This window comes from Durio zibethinus, chromosome 21, assembly GCF_047325235.1.
Source record: "Durio zibethinus cultivar Kanyao isolate XHJ-2024 chromosome 21, ASM4732523v1, whole genome shotgun sequence".
Classification (NCBI taxonomy): domain Eukaryota; kingdom Viridiplantae; phylum Streptophyta; class Magnoliopsida; order Malvales; family Malvaceae; genus Durio; species Durio zibethinus.
The window spans coordinates 3784792-3805871 of NC_143182.1; the positions used below are offsets into that span (position 1 = coordinate 3784792).

General features: G+C 32.5%; 1 protein-coding gene and 2 pseudogenes across 11 annotated transcripts in view; all 3 read right to left on the bottom strand.

Annotated features, from left to right (window-relative positions):
• The window catches only part of LOC111304897 (uncharacterized), a 31813-nt gene that overhangs the window by 2646 nt on the left and 8087 nt on the right, over positions 1-21080 (bottom strand). For 6 of the 10 annotated variants that reach the window (XM_089749910.1, XM_089749907.1, XM_089749909.1 and 3 more), the window contains exon 1: positions 37-661. The exons of 1 other annotated variant lie outside the window; for it this stretch is intronic. The gene's annotated coding sequence lies outside the window, so the exon portion shown is untranslated. Of the gene's footprint in view, positions 1-13; positions 662-21080 lie in introns of those variants that run through there. 3 more of the 10 variants (XM_089749913.1, XM_089749911.1, XM_089749912.1) reach the window with 2 other exon arrangements.
• On the bottom strand, positions 1662-9775 carry LOC111306391 (uncharacterized; annotated as a pseudogene).
• Positions 11851-20706, bottom strand: LOC111304895 (putative NAC domain-containing protein 94; annotated as a pseudogene). The gene is made up of 12 exons (XR_016331064.1): positions 20545-20706; positions 20333-20438; positions 20094-20198; positions 19868-20009; positions 16704-17078; positions 16421-16597; positions 14179-14376; positions 13812-14095; positions 13222-13353; positions 12893-13124; positions 12575-12796; positions 11851-12487 (listed from the first exon to the last, which is right to left on the bottom strand). The product of XR_016331064.1 is annotated as a putative NAC domain-containing protein 94 (transcript).

Genomic DNA, 21080 nt, shown 5'->3' on the forward strand with positions numbered 1-21080 from the left:
TAGGAGAACATACTTGGTTAGGAAGAGTATGTGTACCTGACCCAAGGCTCCATTTTCCTTTGGAACACGACTCTGTTAAAAAATCAAAGTCTTCTTGGTGCCAATTTTGGTTGTCTTTGTTGACCCTGGGGTTTCTTCATAGCACGTTTCATCATGGCTGTATCTTCTTAAGAAAACCCTGGAAAGCAAAACCCAGAAATAAAAAATATAGAAGAGGAACAGCTTGGCCATCAATTTTATGTCTGAAAGTACTTAACTGTATAATTCTCCAGATTCCCAGTCGCAGAGGTCGTCAGCGACTTCACCAATAATTTGGACAGCAGAATCACGATCGAGTGCCTTATTCAATAGATAATGATCGATCAGTTCTTTGTCAGTTGGGTGGAATCTGTATCCCACTATGTCGTTGCAGCTACAGCTGCTCATGGGGAGAAACAAAAAAGTAACTCAACAAGATGATGGGAAACAAAAGCCAAGACTAATTCCTGCTATGACATGGCGATATTTTTCCTCTAAGAGAAGAAGGAACAAAGGATGTGCTCCTCTGAAATCTAAGTCGGAGGTGAAAAAGAAATATATGTAGAGCAAAAACTCCTTCCTCAAGAAGTTGTGGAAAAAGATTGCACTTACGTGGGTCCCAAAACTGTGTTCACTTTTACCAGTTTCACATTTGAAACGTCAAGTTCAGTTTAGTTTAGTAAAAATTCAAAAAATATGTAATAATAACCCTCGTAAAACAACACCAGAATAAGAACAACGTTTGGGTTTTTTTTTATTCGATAATAATAACTTCGGTTTTTTTTTTTTTGGGTTAAAAATACTACCAACCTTTCAGTGCTGTGAACTTGCACGCTAAGTTTGAGCTAACATCAACCTCACCGTTCTTAACGGCATTGCCATCGTCTATTCATCTTTTGACAATTTTCGTTTGTTGGGTTGTCGAGTTCCCACTTGTCTATTCTCACCGTACTCCAATAATAAATCAAATCACCATATAAAAGAAGGATACCATGAATGTAATAAAAATATTCTTTTCATTTCAATAAATAATTAATTTAATCCGTTAAATTTATTTTTTTAACTAAAAGATTTTAAATTTAAATTTTATCATTAATTATTTATTAAGATCATTTTAAATATATGATATATAATTATTTATTTTATATTATTAGATATGATACATCTTATCTCAATTTAAAAAATTAAATAATTTATTTATCTCAAAAAATTTTTTTACAAAAAAAAATACTCCTGCTTTTTTTTATTTGTTTTGTATTAATTTTCATAAAGTTTTAAAAAATTAATTTTAATATATTGAATATTAAAATTAAAATTTTATGACTTTTAATATTAAAAATATAAAATATAATTTTAAAATATAAAAAAACAGTTTTAAATATTTTAAAATATAATTTTAAAATATCTTAAAAAATATATTAAAAATTGGAATAGTGGGAGTATAAACTTTCTTTTTAGCAGCTAAATCCTAAAGGATGATATGCTTTATAATATCCAAAAAGTTGAAAAACACGAATTAAGTTTTCAGATATGCACGAATTTTCATCATCAACCGCATCATTTGCTTTCTGAAAATTGAAGTTTATCAGCTTTTGGCGTATCATCTATCCTAAAGCTGCAACTACAAAATGATTTTGCTCCTCCTGATCACACACAATTACACATACAACTTAAATTGTTTTATTAAAAATTAAGGCGATATGGTTCTGAAAATATAGCATCACAAAAGAGACACAAGCCAAGCGATCTGAAGTCTAAGACCTTGCAGCTCTGTTATGTCTTGCCATTGTGGAATGCCTGAAACACACCACTTTACCTAATGAAGAAACATAACTTCCCTAACTACAACTACGAACAAAATGACGCCCAAAAGTACATTTCTAACATTTACTAATGGTGGATTTGATTTGCAGATTAGCTGGGACATCTCCAGGCAATTGAAAGAATTTTTTCTACCGCTGCCAGTTGACACATTAGATCTTGAGTTGATATCCGATTTTATATTCCTATCCCGATCCATTTTAGGGTCTTTGTTAGACTGCACAAAGGATTTCTTGTTCCGGACAAGGTCAACAATAGGACCACGCACACCACTTTCTCTTGTGCGCAAAAGGAAACCATGTAGAGTAAACATAGCAATTAATAGTATACTATAGAAAGCATTATTGTTTCAATCAACCTTTGAAGCAGTTAACTGTCCTTTGCTGCAGTGTTTAACTAACTTACCTTGTCTCTCGATACTGCTTTCCCTTTGCCCTGCACCACTGACTTGTGGGATCTTGGCTCATATTGAGATTTGCAGGTTCTTGAGTTAACAGACTTTTCCTCCCTGACCGATTCAAGACAATTGATCTCGTAGGCTCTAACTGTCGCTGAGTCAACACTGGAATTCATATAATGGATCTCATCGTGATGGAAACCATTTTCCATTCTTTTCTGATTGAATCCTTCCGAATGGCCATGGCCAGCCCCACCAGACGTAAGAACAATTGGATCAAACTGTTATATAAGATACGGAGAGGATATATGTCAAATTTTCTAGTGTACCAAACACGAAACTCTAAAGAAATGCAAGGAAATCTAAAATAATTACACTGCCAGGACTGCAGCAAAGCAACATTGTAAGACCTCTTCAAGACGTCAACAAAGCTAAACACTTTCAATTCGATGGAGATCATAAGACACTTTCAATTCGATTGACTAGGTTTTTACATCATTGGAGAAATTTTTTCCGACGGTAACTACTGAAGAATATTTCTTTACCCATTCATTGGTCCATACAGGGCCAGTGTCACTGCCATCCCCAATATGGTCTGGTGATCTGTAATCAAGATGCAGATGGTGCCCATCCTCTACATAAGAGTTCTCATCTTGGTCATGAAATAGAGAAATCATGAAATCCTTTTCTTCCTCAATGGTGTCAAATTGAAGTTGCCACTCATTCTGCTCATCATCAACCGAGTCGTCAGATGGCAGGAGATCCTCTAAGGAGATACCTTCTTCTTCCATCCTGTTTTGGCCATTACTGGCAATGGCACTGGATGATGGGAGATCGAGCAAGCCATTATATGATGATAGATCATAATCAAAGATGCCCTGATCTTCCATCTGTGTTTGCAAAGCTATTTCGTAATCCATAATATCGGACTATAATTGAGGAGCCACCTGAGTAAGTAACATTCATAAGCATGTATTAATTTGTGTATGTGATGTGATGGCTCACACATTACGAAATAAAGGTTTTTAGTAAAAAACAGCTGCTTGTAAGTTGTAACTCATGTTCCTTCTCACCTTCATAGACGTAACCCCAACTGCATTATTTTGAGAACTATTAGCCACAAGATCTGGGCTTGGCTGACCATCATTTGGAATTGAGTTTTTCAGTGTTCTCGGCAGCATTGTTCCTTAAGTAGTTGACTACATAACTGTTATCCTATGGGAGTTGAAGGATAAAAACAGATCTCCAGGTTAGAGTGCTCTGCTATCAATTGTGAACCCAATTTAGCAAATAAAAATTTCAGAATTGAATTAATTGTATAGCGTACTGAATCCCATGTTCCCTCAAAAGAAATGCCCGTGGTTTGAGTAAAAATGCAGATTAATAGTAACAAAATACAACTTTAAATCCTAATTTAGAAACATGAAGCAAGCAACAATCTTCACAACTAAGCCTTTTATACAATTTCCAAAACAGAACCATTTCCATCATCTTCTTTGACTATAAGGGAATTAATAAAGTACTGTCAACCATACAAACTAGTAACTTGTAATCATATCACTCACCATACACATGTAAACAGAGCAAAAGCCGAAAAATGCTTGATGGGATTTCCCCAATAATGATGTGGATGTGTCAAGTGTGTACGTATATTACCGCATTGGGAGGAATGAAGTCGGCAGCGGCACGAAACTCGTGCATGACCCAATCGGTTTTGATCCCATGAGGAGCACGGCCTGTATAAAAACCAAAGTCTTCATAGCACCAATCACACCACCTCGATAAATGATATCCCGATCGTTACGATTTCCGATACCCAGCCTTCGTTGACACGTCATTTTTTCTCTCGGAAATCTTGTTCAGTTTATAGAAAACAAACCACTCTTGATATGTTGATTACGTTGGACTTGAATCGATAAATACAATAACGAAAAAATAATGTATCGTAATAAATTTATAATAATTAATAATTAACAATAAAATAAATCAAGATTTACACGAAAAATTTTTTACAATAAAAAAAAATTATGAATTATAAAAAAAAATTTTACTATCAAATAATATATATACAAATTTTTTAAAATTAAAATTAAAATTAATTAACAACTAAAGAGATAATTGAATAAATTTCATCAAATAAGTAACTCAACAAATACACCATAAATTTATTCTTAGAGAGTTTAGAATCTAATCTCAGTTATTTAAAGTGTAGAACACTGAATCATGAATCTACTAATAAAATTTCAACTCAATCGAACCACGAATCGATTTTCATTCAATCAACTCTTTCTTCTCCCTTTTCTTTTTATCTTTTCTGGCTTTTTCTTTTCTCAATTTTGGTGCCACATCCTCGTTTTTTCCACACCAAAAACTGCCCACATCTTTAATATGTATGGGTGTTATTTCATATTAAGTTAAAAAGGCCTATGACGGTCAAAACCAAAAGAATAGGGTTGGACTCCACATTCCTAACAATCTCTCTCTCCAACTCAATTAGGATGAGACTTATCATCATAATAGTTTCATTTGAAACTTATCTTACCTAATGAATTTATTTCGATCAAGTTACTGCAAAACTCATGCTTTTTCTTGAAAGTATCTTAGTCAACATATCTATTGTATTCTTATCAATATGGACTTACTTCAACTGCATCTGTTATTCCCTAATCATTGAATATAACCAGTGATATCTAACATCAATATGTTTTGTTCTAACATAGTACATGACATTCTTATTTAAATCTAAAGCACTCTAGCTATCACAAAATACTACATACTTTTTTTTATTCAACCTCAATTCAAAAAGAAAACGTTTCATAAAAAACATTTCTTTACCTATTTTGATTGCTGCAATATATGAGCCTCTGTAGTTGATAAGGTAACACACTTCTGTAACTTAGACTGTCAATACAAAACTATTCATGCAAAAGCGAACAAATATCCTGAAGTAGATTTCTTACTACTAAAATCACCTACTATGTCAATATCAGTAAACCTTTCTAAAATTGATTGTAAAACTCTATAACTCAATTACATTTTTAAGGTGCTCCTCAAATATCTGAAAATTTATTTCACTGCTTCCCAATAAACCTTTCTCAGATTAGAAAGAATTTGCTCACTACATTAACTATATGAGCAATGTCAGATTATGTGCAAACCATAAGATATATAAAAAAATCGATTGCAAAAGAATAAGAAATACTAGACATAGCTAATTGCTCTTTTTTAGTCATGAACAAGATTTTTTATTCAGATGAAAATAGTTGTCAGTGGACTATGAACTAATTTAGCATGTTATATGTTGAATCTATTAAGCATCTGTTCAATATACTTTTTCTATGATAACCATAATTTTTTAGCTCTCCTATCTCGAATAATATTCATATTGAGAATCTGTTTTTTCGAACTTAAACCCTTCATGTCAAAGGACTTAGACAATTGTTCTTTTAACCTATGAACCATATCAACATCTTGTTCCATAATTAATATATCATTAACATATAATAAGAGAATAATGAAATTACCATCAGAGAATTTTTTGACATACACACAAAGATTCACTGACATTCTTTTATAACTGTGGCTTACCTTAAAAGAACTAAATTTTTTGTACTATTATCACGGAGCTTGTTTCAAGCCATACAAGTTTTTTTTTCAGTTTACAAACTAAGTGTTCTTTTTATTTCATTTCAAAACCCTCAGGTTGATTTATATAAATGTTCTTTTGTAAGTCACTATGCTAGAATGCAATCTTAACATCAAGTTACTTAAGCTTAAAATTCAAAATAGTTGCTAATCCTAGTACCACTCAAATAAACTCATTTTCATAACTAGAGATAAGATCTCATCAAAATCAATGTTGAGTTTCTGAGAAAAACTTTTCACCATCAATTGAGCTTTTTATCTCACTAATTTGTTATCATCTTTTTTTCAACTTAAACATCCATTTATTCTTCAACGGTCTCCTCCCTTTCAAAAGTTTAACAAAATCATGTATAGTATTTTTTGGTAATAACTCCATCTTTTCTTTCATTAGTTTTAATCAATACTCTTTATCTGAAGTAGTTTGCATATTTTGGAAACTCTCTAACTCTCTCTCACTGGTAACTAAAATAAAATCTAAATTTTGATACCTAGTAGATGGCCTATGCTCTTTGATAAATCTCCTAGGCTAAAACTATACATTATCTGATGCTAAAAATAACTTATCTTGCTTAACACTTTATGGTGGAGAAGACTATTCACCCTGCTCAGCACTTTTAAGTAGAGAAAATTATTCTCTTTACTCAAAATTGATTGCATCTGACTCATCACTAATTGTGACTAGCTCATTTATATATCTAAGTTATGTCTCTTGCTCATTTTCATCATCTATGACTCTTTTCGATGAAATCTTTATCGGTGTTGAAATATCACACTTAATAGTAACTTATGTAGTCTTCTTATTTTTTTCAATGTCTGTTATGATTTTTTCTATGAAAAACCACATCTCTTCTTTTGACTGTCTTTTTTTTCACTGGATCATATACTTTGTAGCTAAATTCTTCATCATTATATCCTACAAACACACACTGTGTGACTTTATTGTCAAACTTTGACTTCTATTTTTTTGACATATGCATGAATGTTTTATACTTAAAAACTTTTGAGTGAAACTATGAAGCATTTTTCTCTATCTACACTCTTTTTGGAATATCAAAGCCCAAATGAACTGATGGTGATCTGTTAAGCAAATAATAAACTGTGTTGACTATTTTACCCCATAATGACTTTGGTAATTTTGTCAACCTCAGCATACATCTAACTTTGTTCACAATGGTATGGTTCATCCTTTTAGCTACACCATTTTGTTGTGATGTTTTAGGTTTTATCATCTCATGCCTGATCTCATATTTTGAACATTATTTTTTAAAGTCTTTGGATATGTATTCTCGATCATTATCAGTCCAAATATACTTTAAATGTAACCTTGTCATCCTTTTCACTATAGCATAGAATTTTTAAAAATACTGCAATACCTGACTTTTATTTTTCAATATATATACCAAAATCTTATGTGAAACATCATCAATAAAAGTAACAAAATACCTGTTATCACCCAATAACTTAACTTTAATGGGACCACATATGTTTGAATAAATCAATTTCAATATGTTTTTTTCTCTGAAAACGCTTACAAAAAGAAACTTTACAATGCTTGCCATTTAAACAATGATTACATGAATCAAAAGATATATCTTTGGTCAATAAAATGAAAGATTGCCTTGTCAAAACCTTTAACCTCTTCCCACTCATGTGTGCCAGCCTTTTATACCATAGTTTGCTGAAACATCATCTTTAATGGCATTTTTTTGTTTACTATTCAATTGCATCCATATCTTATACATTATACAGCATAGTTTTTCCCTTGCAACTAACATAGATCCTTTGATAAGCTTTCATTACCTATTATTTTGCCAACTCCCATCTCATTTTTTATCAATGGCATTAATAGCAAGCAAATTTATTTTTATATCTGAAATGTGTTTGACATCCCTTAAAGAATATGCAACCCGTACTAGTTTCTATAATAATATCACTAATCTCAATAATTTGCAACATACTTTTATTTTTCATCTTGGTATAACCAAAGTCTCTTGCTTTGTACATTGTAACAACTCCCTCTTAGAAACATAATGATATGTCACTCTTATGTCAACTAACCACTCAATACAAGGATCACCAACATGATTATAATCATCATGTGTACAAATCAAAGTAACTAAATCACCATCTGAATTCACTACTGTAATATTGTCATCTCTAAACTTTTATCTTTTTCATATTTCGCTCTTGCCTGAAGATTTTGTAGTATTGCTTTATATGGCCCGATTTGCCACAATAGAAGCACTTCACTTTATCTTTGGACTTATATTTATATTTAGACTTATTATGACTTTTTGAGTTTTGACCTCTGTCGATATTTCTATCCATGTTCTCTGTGATAAGAGCTTGATTTTCAGAGTTTAGATCTTTTCATCTTGCTTCTTCATTAAGTATATTATTTTTTACCATCTCCAATATCACTTTTTATTTAAAAGCTGAATTAAGAATAATCACAACTAGAGTATTTCAACTATTTACCAATGAACCTAAAAGAAGCATCTTTATTTTAGCATCCATCTTAAGCTCCATAATAGTCATCCAATTAAGTATATCTTGAAAATCACTCAAGTGCTTTGTAATCAATTGGCCATCTCTATAATGTAAAGTTATAAATTTTTTAACAAGTATAACTTTATTCATACATATTTTTCTCTCATATAATACTGTTAATTTTTTTCAAACAATGTAGGCATTTATCTCCTACACTATATGATGGAATATGCTGATATCAACCTATTTTCTGATTATGGCTAGCGTTTTCATGCCTAGCTTCTTTCAGTTTCATCTTCCATTTCTATTGACTTAGTTGAATCACTCAATACTAGCTCATACAACTCTTTGCAGTATAAATGATCCTCTATCATAAGCTTTCAAATTGAATAATTTGATGCTGTCAATTTAATCATAGAACCTTTATCACTCTTTATGATCTTAAACAAAATTTACTTCTATCTTGAATTGTTTCTGTATTGATGTCTTAAAAATAATCATCACTCTAATACTACTTATTAGGTTTGAATTGACAAATATAATAATACAAAAGTAATATATTACAGTAAACCTACAGCAATAAACAACAATCAATAATTAACAAAGCAAAAAAAATAAAATACACCAATATTTACTTGAAAAATCCTCTAAAGTAGAGAAAAAAGTTATGGATCACCAAAAAAAATTTTACTATCAAATAATATATATACAAAATTTTATTTTAGTTAAAATTAGAACTAATCAATAATTAGAGAAATAATTTAAAAAATTTTACCAAATAAATGATTTAATAAATATACTATGAATTTATTTTTAAAAAGCTTCAAACTCGATTTCTATCATTCAAAATATAAAATATTAAATCATAAACTTACTAATAAAATTTTAATTTAATCAAATTCCGAATCAATTTTTGTTTAACTAATTTTTTATTTTTCCTTTTCTCTCTATCTTTTACGACTTTTCCTTTCCTCTCGATTTCGGCACCACACCTTCAATTTTTCCACGTCAAAAACTGCCCCACCTCTTTAATACGTAGGGTTTTTATTTCATGCTAAGTTAAAAGGCCCGTCACCTTTGAATGATCAAAACCAAAGGAACATTCCTAACATATTGTACCATAGATAAGCTTATCCTTAAAAAAAAGAAAAATCACCAACCCATTTTTCAAGAAAATAACAAATTTAATACCAGCATATAATGAAAGACATGGAAAATCATTTAAAATTGAGATAACATTTTTTGTTTACCAGCTAAGTCCCAGGGTTCTTGCTTGATGAGGTAGATTTCTCTAATACGAAGGGTGTGATCACGATCACCAATCATTTTATTCAAAAGAAAAATACGGATGATTTCTTCATATGGTGAAAGGAATCTAAGCCCAATCTCGAGGGAGATGTTCATTATCTTGCAACCCACATATTATTACAACTACTACTCTACTAAACAAGAAAAGAAAAAAAACAAAAGATAAAACAAAGCGACTGAAGGTTTGTTTGTTCTACAAGGAGCAAAGGAAGAGAGGAGTGTGTCTTCAAGTGTAGAAGAAATTCAGTTCTTATATACAAGCATTGACTCACAAATTTTTATGGTCTTCGACTCAATTTAATTGGGAAGCTACGTGGGCCTGCTCAAGTTATTGAGACTTGACAGTGGATTCGATCACGTCTATTGTTGTTAAGTGTACATGTATTTTTGGTGGTAAGCTAAGAGTCCCGCCGTCTATAAGTCTTTGTTTGTACACTGTCCGTACGATTTTGGGTTTGCGTTCGCGTTGATGCCGAGTTATAGTGTTTGGGTCATGGGGTTCTAGAATGTTCTGTCGTTTATTTTTATATTTTTTTTTCCAGAATCTTCTGTAGTATTTTGGTTTTTTTAACCGAATCTATATTCTTTTATTTCATACATTTGATTGATTCGTGGATAATGAACGTATTAAAGTAGAGAAAAAAAACGAAAAAATTAAAAATTGATTCGAATTGTTAGTATTTATTTCAATTCAAATTAATTTTAAATATTAAATATATATTAAATTTAAATATAATTTTAGATTAAAAAGTAAAAAAATAAATTTTATATATTTTTAATTTTTATAAAATAAATAAAATTGTGTATAATTTCTGATAAACGTCTTTGCTAATGCCAGTTGTAGATGTTGGTGGATGTAATTCTTGGAAACTAAATGTTTCTGTGTTCTTTTCTTCTTGCAATCTGGAACCTGATGAAGACATCAGCTTGATTCTCTAGGTACATACTTACAACTTCTTTTAGTTGGCTACTTACGTTTGATGTATCTCTGGCTAGTGAACTTTGAGAGTGTGGTTTATCTAATTATTGGTAACAGGGTTATTGATGGGTACTCATTTTAGTATTTATTAGCTGAGTAGGGAGGAGACATGCCAATGAGTTAAAAGAATTGACTAGGGTAATGTCTGCGAGATGGCAGAAGATAAAAAAGGTTGTGGAAAGGACTAAGTAGTAGGGAGGATGGGAGATAGCTTGACAATATTTTCAGTTGCGGAAATTGCTAAATTGGGAACTTAGAGGTAGCCCTGGTGAAAAGAATAGAGACTCTTGGCTGCAATATATTCTTAAGCATTTGATTTAAAATTAATTGGTTATAAGTGAAGGGGTACAATTTGAATATAAAATTATAAGTTATTAGATATTTATTAGATATAGGATGACTCATTTTAATATGTCTCAATCACATGTAGATAGAGATTAAAGAAACCTATTATATGAAAGAAAAAATCAATTGACAATAAGTGAAATGGTCCAATTAGAAGGTCAACTTAAATATAAAATTATAAGATATTGAAAATGGAACTCAACATGATTATAAGATTATAAGATATTGAATATTTATTAAATGTGAGATAATTCACTTTAACAGGAAAACTCACATCACGTGTAAGGGTAAATATAAAAAGTTTATCACGTGATAGATTTGAAAAATACAACAGAAAAAAATCTTAACTCTTGATACCATATTAAATATTCAACTTAAAATGGACAATAAGTGGAGAGGTCCAATTTGAATATAAAATTATAAGATATTAAAAATTTATTATATATGAGATAATCAATTTTAACATATATCTCTGCAAGAACTTTTAGGTGATGCGAACAATGTCGATGAGGCATCACAAAAGTTAGGATTTGCTCAAAACCATTTATAGTATTACTGGATTAACTATTTATGGTGTTCTTGGTCTGATATATTTCTATGTTTATCGTAGTTATTATTTTTGAACTTCACAGGTTCAGCGATCTGTTGCTTGCAGTTCTAATTTCAAGTTTGCTTTTAAGATTTTTCTGGCTGCCATGAATAAGATCTTATTTGTAGAAAACATATTGTTGGATTCTTCAATTTTTCCTTGTCTTTTTATCCTTCTGTAATCAGATTCAAGGCTCATGCAGTTGACATTACTTGATTAAACAGTAATTAGAATGGAGATTGTATTTAAGCACCTATACTCTTTCACAATTACTTGGACCTAAAAATGAAAGATCAATGATATAAAAAACTCACAACAATATTATCTGTTTTCATCATCTATAATAATAATAATAATAATTTCCGAGGCATTGCTCACCACACTCTAAAACTATAGAATATAGATATTCATATTCTCGTTCACATACACTCTGATACACACCCTATGCTTCAGCACTAATTTATTTAGGTCTCTCTAATTCTCCAATTAATTGAACGCAACACTTGCATTGTATTCTGACCTCTATTATAAGAATGGCTGTTCTGTATTAAAAGTGTATTTCTTTTCCAGAGCTGGAGACGCTTCAATGTCTTCCTCACTGGTTTAAGCCCTCAGATTCGATGTGTGGCTTTTCCTAGAAGACTCCCTTGGCCATTGGGCACGTATTATTTGGTGATTCCACTCTATTCATGTAGATGAAGTTTAAGCCCTCATTCTTAGCGGCTAGGTTCTATTGGCTACTTCTGAAAACTTCAGGATAAGCTTCAACTTCATCAATAGTGAAGGAAATTGAATCCCAATGCTCATCATCAGAGTTTTTAGGTTAGTTTGGCACGATTACTAATTCAGCCATGAATATCCCTTTCCGTAGAAACTCATCAAATTCTGAATGTTCCTGAATCACAAATAAAGACAACGGTTATTGATCATTTACCATCACATGCATGAATAATTTAATTGAAAATTTTCTTACAAAGCTTACCATTGGAATGGAATCCTCTGCAACAAGATTTTTGAAAGCCAAGCTAGAGCTCTCTTTCTCAGGCTCAGCAAAGAAAGTATTATGTTGATTTCTTCCTTGTTTTGTGTGGGTTTGATCATTAGCAACGAGAGTCGAACCCCATGAGGAATTTATTATGGTCTCAACATAGTCATTAGTTTCTGTTTGCTGTTGGTTTATTAGCTTACCAAAGCCATCATGGTTCTGAATTATAGCAAAATAAAAAAATTAGGTTTTAGATGAAGTTATCCTCATCCTCATGGATAAATGACGAGAAAAAGGTATTTCCCACAAGCCTACTTTTGGAATATCATTATCCGCAGCATAAATTTGGAAGTCAAGAGGTTAGCTTGGGGCCTTCATTCTCACCAACAAGATAATGCTGTTTGCTGTACAACTCATCATTATTAACAAAAAGTGAATCCACAAATTCATCATCACCCTGTTCGTTGCTGGTAAGTTGAGATTGAATTTCACTACATTCAGTAAATGCTACAGGCTCTGTCAATGGGTCATTAGAGTTTAACTGGCCCTGAATCATAGACAAATAAGCAATAGATTTTCATATGTTCATCAATATTTACAGAAAGAAATGAATGACTTAAAGAAGTTTCGTATGAGGCATCTACCTTTGGAATTGCATTGTTTGCACAGTGGTTTTCTGAGTTAGAAGGCAAACCATGACTTGATTGGCCTTCTTCAACTCTTGAAACTTCTACCTTCCCATATTTTTTCTTCAGTTTACAAAGAGTTAAACTTTTCTACACAAAAAGAAATGAAAAAGAAAAAGTGTTCTACACTCGTCAAAAAATGTTGACGCACTATTATTGTAATAAATACAGAGAAAAGAACAAAAGGAAAAGTATATGTTGGCATCCTTTCACCAAATAAAACAGAATTACATCAAATTCACCTTTCCAGGTTTCCCTCATCACGTTTATAATTAATTTATCAGAAAAAAAAATCAATTTTCTCTATTGAGTTTTTAACAAGTATGCTAATATTCATTCCGATAACAAACAAACAGGATTACCATGCCATGTAATTTAAGGAAAATTCGAACAAAAACTCCTTGAAAACCACTATGATGCTGCATCATTGATGCAGCTCGGAAACAAATATTACCGCTGATTTGCTGTGATCAAAGAGATCGAATTATTGATAAAAAAGAAAAAAAGGCAATCTGATCGATGCATGGAAGCAAGCGTATGGAACATACTAGGTTAGGGAGATTAAGGGTGAGCTCGAACTCATATATCACCCAGGGGGTCTTATTTTCAATCTTCTTTTTATCACGAACACGACCTTGGTAGAACACCAAAGTTTGCCTGCTTCCAATAATCTCGTTTCCATCGTATGTTGTCAATAACTCACGAGGTTTCCCCGTTGGTTTCCAGTATCCTTTCTTAGTAACCCTGTTTTTTCGTTTACTATTGCGGTACTTGTATCTTGGAGAGCAGAAGAAATACCAAGCGTTGTCACCTGACTGTAACTCCGAAAGCCCTGAAAGATACAACAACAAAGAAAGAAAAAAAAATTACGAAGTGGGTATGCGAAACTGCAACTGCATGCAACAATTACTTTACCTGGCAAATCCCCAGGCTCGAACTCGCAGATGTCTTTGAGTTGGGTTAGGACTTGAACGGGGGAACCACCAACTTGGACAATATAATCACGGTCTAGTACTCTTTTTTCCCATAGAAGTTCGATGAGTTCTTTGTCTGTTGGGTGGAATCTGAATCCCTTGATGTAGTTCATTTCATCCAGAGTTTCAAAATAGCTAGCTAGAAGAAGAAACAAGAAAAATCAAATTGATAGCAGGAGTTTGATATTTGGTGGAAATGCTCTGCGCCCCCTGCATGAGGAAGAGCTAGGGATAGCGGAATTATATAGAGCAGTTTAGCTACCAGTGGAGGAAGAAAAATAGAACAGTGAGCCAGTAAGATTACTCCTGCCATACTAAGTTTACTTGTGGGAAAAGATTGCATCATGACCCCACTAAACTGCGTGCACTTTTTCCAATTTCCAATCTAATCTGCTTAAAGATAAAAAGAGATCAGCTCCGTGAATATGATATTTGAAGCTTATAAATCTGGTGTACTAATTAATACGTGGCAAATTCTTTGTGAATGCATGACACTACTATGACACATTTAAGACATACAAGCATATATAAGTATTTGAGACATTTATCATATAACAGTTTTTTTTTTAGACTGTTAGTCTGGTATTTAATTTACATGAGATTTTTAGAAATTGCTTGCCAATAGCCATGTTTTAGACGACCCCACCATGCCTGCCATTCTTCTTGATCCTTCCTGTTTCATTGTTTTCGATCAGTCACCTTCTGGCCTTTCTTTTTTGTAAGTTTGTTATGTTCCCCACCAACTACGGCTGAAGCCTTTATTCCCACCAATAGTAATTAAGAAATTATACTGGATCAAACCTTGGGAAATGAGTTTCATTTAGATTCTAGAATCTTCGTTAGGATCAGGATTAGAATGTAGAAACTCAAACCTCTTGAAATTATTTTGAAGTTGGGTATCCAGAATGTTCCCTGACAAGCACCCTCTTTGTTTGTGAGGATAGGAGCAAGTTCATGAGTTCATGCTATGGTTGTATGGAGAGCAAGGCATTTTAGCAGAGTTTTAGCTCTTAAAACACTCTGATGGCTTCGAAATTTTAACCAAGTGACATCAATTGTATTCCCACTCATTTTGTGTAGGAAAGAAGCAAGGGTTAAAAGAGAGAGCACGTTATGCTCTGTTTGGGAGATTCTGTAAAGATGAGAGTCAAGTTCTAGCGGTGTGTTATTCAAGTGATTAATTGAGAATGAACTTTTAAGAGTTGGAAAATAGAGGTGATAAGCACGACACAAAAATGCATAATCAAGTTTTTGGAGAAAAAAAAAGTGAGGAAAATCTCTATCATGAATGACTAATATGTATAAAGGTGTTTTTTATTCATGGAATCATAGTTATAGATGTGGATGCATTAGTTAAAATTAAATAAACAGCAAGGCACACCAAAATAAAGTGGAACGCTTTAGGAGAATCAGTGAGGAGACTTGCATTCAATTTTCATATATTACATAATTTTGCATTTCTTGAGTATTGAGGTGAAAGAATTTTCAGTCCTAATTCTTACATACAGGAAGAAAAGTAACATGAACAAGAAAATAGACTTTCTAAGAAAACTTCAATCATCAATTTTGGGTGGAAGAACCAAATCTTCATACACAGCTTCCAGAGTGAAGTTATTTGATACAGGCAACAGGAAAAAGAGTCAAGTTAGAGCAGCAGTCAACAAAACCGCAGTTACATTATAAACTTATCTTATTAGTTCCTTGTTTCAGCAAATGCATGACAAACTTTGGGACAGTGCAATCTGCTATCCTTGCACTAACTGCAAGGGCAGAGTACACACAGAACACAAAGATGCCTAAGAGTAGCAAATATAAAATATGAAGATATTATAAACAGATTCATATTTAGGACTCAGGACAAACCTAACTCAAAGTAACAGAAACATTTGATGAAGGCCGCCCTATCAGCTATATGTGAAAAGGAAACGCCTAGTTGACATATGCCTTCAATTTGTTGGAATTGGATGGTTATTTGTCATGATAACATATAGATATTGGGTTGGAGAACAGTAAAGGGATATTTTTTTTCTTTCTTCTTCAACTCCTAGGACCAAATGCTGTTGAAATCAATTCATAAATGACAGCTATAAACAAAACTATGCCTAAAAGTGAATTGACAAAATATACTGACGGTGGACTACACTTATGGTTTAATGAAGGTTTATTTATGCATATGAAGAAACCTTTTTTATCAGAGTCAGTTGAATCCTTCAAATGCATCTGCAAGCTTGTATTTCAATTGTTTTTTTCTGCTGTTTCCCACTTCCTGTTGGAGCCCATAATGGCATTTTCCTTTTGGAGGAGATCAACAGCAGTGATTTGTTTGTACATCTCTATCTTGCAAAAGGAATCAATCTCGTCTGTTAAGAGCAAATGACATAAACCTGAGCATTTCATTTCGAGAACATCTTTCCTTAATTAAGGTGAATTCTCATGTTTCCATTTGATGCAGGTTGAAGTTCTTACCTTGTCATGGGAGACTATTTTTCCTGAAAATGTACTATGTTTGGCGATTTTTTTTGGATCATCTTCTTGCTCTGTTAAATTTTTAGATCTTTCTTTTTGATAATGAGGGTTGTGGAATCTTGTAGCTACAGACTTATCTAAACATTCTGCTAATGCAACACGAACATTGCAACGGAGATCAACAGCTGAGTCAACAAAAGGGGCATCCATTTCCCTAGACTTATTATGGATATATAACATGCTTTCCCTTTCATGAGGATCATGCTCTACAGCAGTTATCGTCCAATTTGGTGCATTAACCATTGCCATTGCTTGGAATTTCTTTGAACCAGCACGTTCATCAAGTGTGCTTGAAGCGCTTACTACCTGCTCAAACTGTTGACAAAAATGAAAATATGAGCAGACAAGTAATTAAGCATCCCAAAAGACAAAGTATAAAGCAATGTAGAACTTATGAAAGGTTAAGGGAGGCCAAGGCTGCAGCAAATCAAGACCATCTTCAGCAACAGAAAGCATGTCTAATTCACAAATGAAGGGGAGTACTTTAATGATTCACTACCTCAATTTGATCATTGATTTGAGGGTGAAAGGCAGATGAAAATAACAAGTTTGTCTCGCATAATTTCCAAAAACTCCTTAAAAAATAACTAATAAATTTCAAATCTCTATCACATACAATAGAACTTCGTAAGTCATGTAACTGCACTTCTTCGAAAAATAATTTAGCTACATGTGATGCAACTAATTTCGCTACATGGAATAAAAAGAGTCATGTTAGAAAATCTATTAACCACAACCCCTTATTCCTTGACTCGATTATTCCAATTGTTGAATTCAATCTATTGTTGTTGATTATAGTTCTTCAATTAAAATTTTCAAGTCCAAGTGTGCTTAAAAATGAGGTGCAAGTTGCTTTCTCAAAGTTGTTTGTTTCACTATTGAAGTTCATATTTAACATTCATGAATCCTGCCAGAATTTTTTTTTCCACTTCAATTTTTCAAAACTTAAGGTTGAGTTTTCTACTAACGATGGGAAAACAATAGAGGATACAAACATATTAGTTGGGGAATTATATTATCCATGACTCTATTTTATATTTTACATATAAAATGAGTCATCTTAAAAAATCTATCAACCAGGACCCTTCATCCTTTAACTCAATTATTTTGATTGTTGAAATTCGACCTATTGTTGTTGATTACAGTTGTTCAATTGACTTTTTCAAGTCCAAGTTTGCTTAAAAGGAGGTGCAAGTTGCTTTGTGGAAGTTGTTTGTTTCATTGTTGAAGTTCATATTTAAAATCCATGTATCCTGCCAGAATCGTTTTCTGCTTCGACTTTTCAAAACTTAAGATGGAGTTTTTAACCAACCATGGGAGAATAATGAAAGATGCAAGTATATTAGTGGAGGGATTATATTATCCTGGACTTTATTTTATATTTTACATATGAAATGAGTCATCATTAGAAATCTATCAACCACAACCCTTCATCTCTTCACTCAATTATTACAATTGTTGAAATTCAACTTATTGTTGTTGATTATACTTCTTAAATTGACTTTTTCATGTCCAAGTGTGCTTAAAAAACAAGTCGCAAGTTGCTTTGTTGAAGTCATTTGTTTCACTAGTGAAGTTCATATTTAACATCCATAGATCCTGCCTTTTTTTTTTTTTTTCTATTTTTCAAAACTTTCGTTTGAGTTTATACTATCCATGGTAGAATAATGGAGAATGCAAGTATATTAGTTGAATTGGATTATATTATTCAGGACTTTATTTTATATTTTACATATAATAGGAGTCATTTTAGAAATCCATCAACTACAACCCTTCATCCCTTGACTTGATTATTTCAGTTGTTGAAATTCAACCTATTGTTATTGATTATAGTTCTTAAATTGATAACATCCATGGATCCTGCCAGAATTTTTTCTGTTTTGACATTTCAAAACTTAAGGTTTTTACTAACCATGGAAGAATAACGGAGAATGCAAGCATATTAGCTGAGAGATATATTATCTAGTTCTTTATTTTATACTTTACATATTAGATTGCAATATTTTACACACATTTTGATTATTTTAAATAATTTAATATTTTGAGCCAGTTCACAAATATCAGGGCTTTGTGATTATATTTGGTATTTTGCATTTTAGGGTTTTGGGTTTTAGTTACAAATAATTATGTTTGTTTTTTCTAGATACAGAACATACCACTTGTTAAAACCAAACATAATTTAATAATTTGTGTTATTTTCCAAATATTAGGGTTTGTGCTTATATTTGATATTTTGCATTTTAAGGTTTTGGGGTTTTAATTGCAAATAATTATGTTTTTTTTAGCCAGAGACAGAACACACAACTTGTTAAAATCATGCAATCCTATATCTTTAATAATCACACATACTAATTCTCCCATGTGGGAAAGCCTGTCCCATGGTCTAAGGTGGGCCTTACACCCTAGCCCCCTCTCTCAAAGCGGGTCTTTCACACATAACCACAGGCAAAATTTCTTTTTTTTTTTGGCCAGAGACAGAACAAACCACTTTTTAAAACCATGACCATTTTAACAAGCTTGAAATCCTATATGACTAACACTCACACACCCTAAATCACCCATATGGGAGAGCCAATTATGTTTTAGCTACAAGTAATTATGTTTTTTTGAGTTGAGGCAAATTTTGATTGTTGATATTTGGATTGATTGAGATTTTGAGATTAAGAATGTTCTTCCTAGCCTTCTTCTGGTTTTCTCCCCTATTCTCATGTCTTTTCCCTTATTCTTCTACTTTCTGTCCTTAATTTACTAAGTTCTCCACCAATTCTTTCTATCTACTTCTAATACCTCCTTAACTTCTATATTCTATCACTTCCTCCTTATTTGTTCAACATCAGCTAAGAGATAATTTTACCGTTGTTTGACATTCTTCATTTTCATTGGCTCTGCATGGTAGACCATCTTCAAAGCGTAATCTTTTTCTAGAGGACTCTCCAGGGCGGTCACACTCATATCAAAGGAGGATAAGTTGCAGCCCACATTTTCAACTTGTTCATTGCTTCTTTCATTAAGAAAGTATTCGACATTGTCAACTAAATATCTAATCCAGAAGTCATCATTCTCTTCATTGGAGTTAGATATGTATTGAACCCCATCATGCTCACCACTTAAGTCATAAAAATGTGGCACCCGCTCTGCATCCATAGGCAGTTGTATTGCAGGAAAGAAGTTATTCTCAGCCTCATCCCTGCCATCCTGTTCTCCCAATGTCGCAAGTAGCTCATCAAGATCAAACACGATTGCGCTCTGAACCATACAATAACAAAACTAGTTAGAATGATTCTATCAGTCCAAAGAATTGATTAGAAAACTTTGCACAAGTCATCTTACTTCAGGAATCCCATCATCTGCAACCTGACTTGGCAAACAACTTTCACTACTTGAAGTGTCAGCCTTTTCATCTTCTTTATTCTTTAATTTGCAGAGAAAAATGCCCTGCTATACAGGTGGAAGGTTAAAAAACAGTTTCAACCTTGAATTCTAACTTTCATATAAATATTTAAAAAGGGTTAATTTTTTCAAACTCTCAGGATTACAAAACCTGAAAAGAACATATACATCAAACTTACCCTTCCGACTTACTATTTTCCTCCAATCCCATCAATAACCACCGTAAATAACTTAAAGCAGTGAACTTGATGGTTTATAACAAGTTTGCACTTCAATTTGGATCACCTTACCAAACAACTAATGAAAATTACAAACGAAATTCCACAAAGATAAGACGGACAACAGTTTAAGTTAAAATTTGAGAACAAGCAATTAACTTATCAAGACTTACTCCATCAACAATCCTGACCCTATAGATTTCCCCATTCAATATCAAGATACTAAACAAAAGATATAAAATTGAATTCAATATCAATCACCACTGATGAACAAATATAAGCAAGGTAAAGCTAAGAGAGATAATAGAATTCTAGAAAATAAGATAAAGAAAAGAACATACTTTGTTGTCAAGAACAGTAGAGGTGAAAGTATACTCGTGCATGACCCAAGGCGTACCTTTTGCATTAGGAGTACGACCCTCATGGAAAACCAAAGTTTTCGTTACGGCGCACCCTCTCGTTCCCTTCACATTCCGAAACTTTCCCGTTACTTTCCAAACCCACTACGAGTAGTCCTCTTGACCCGTTTGTTGTCCTCTCGACGGGAAAAGAAATACCACACTTGATCAGCTGAATTTACTCTAGATAAATCTTCAAAAACAAAACCTCATAGTTAATTAATTAAAAATACTAGTATTTTTAAAGTTACAATCTGGTATATAGACAAGCAATCAATTTAGAATTCTTACTGGGTAGTTCCCAGGGATCT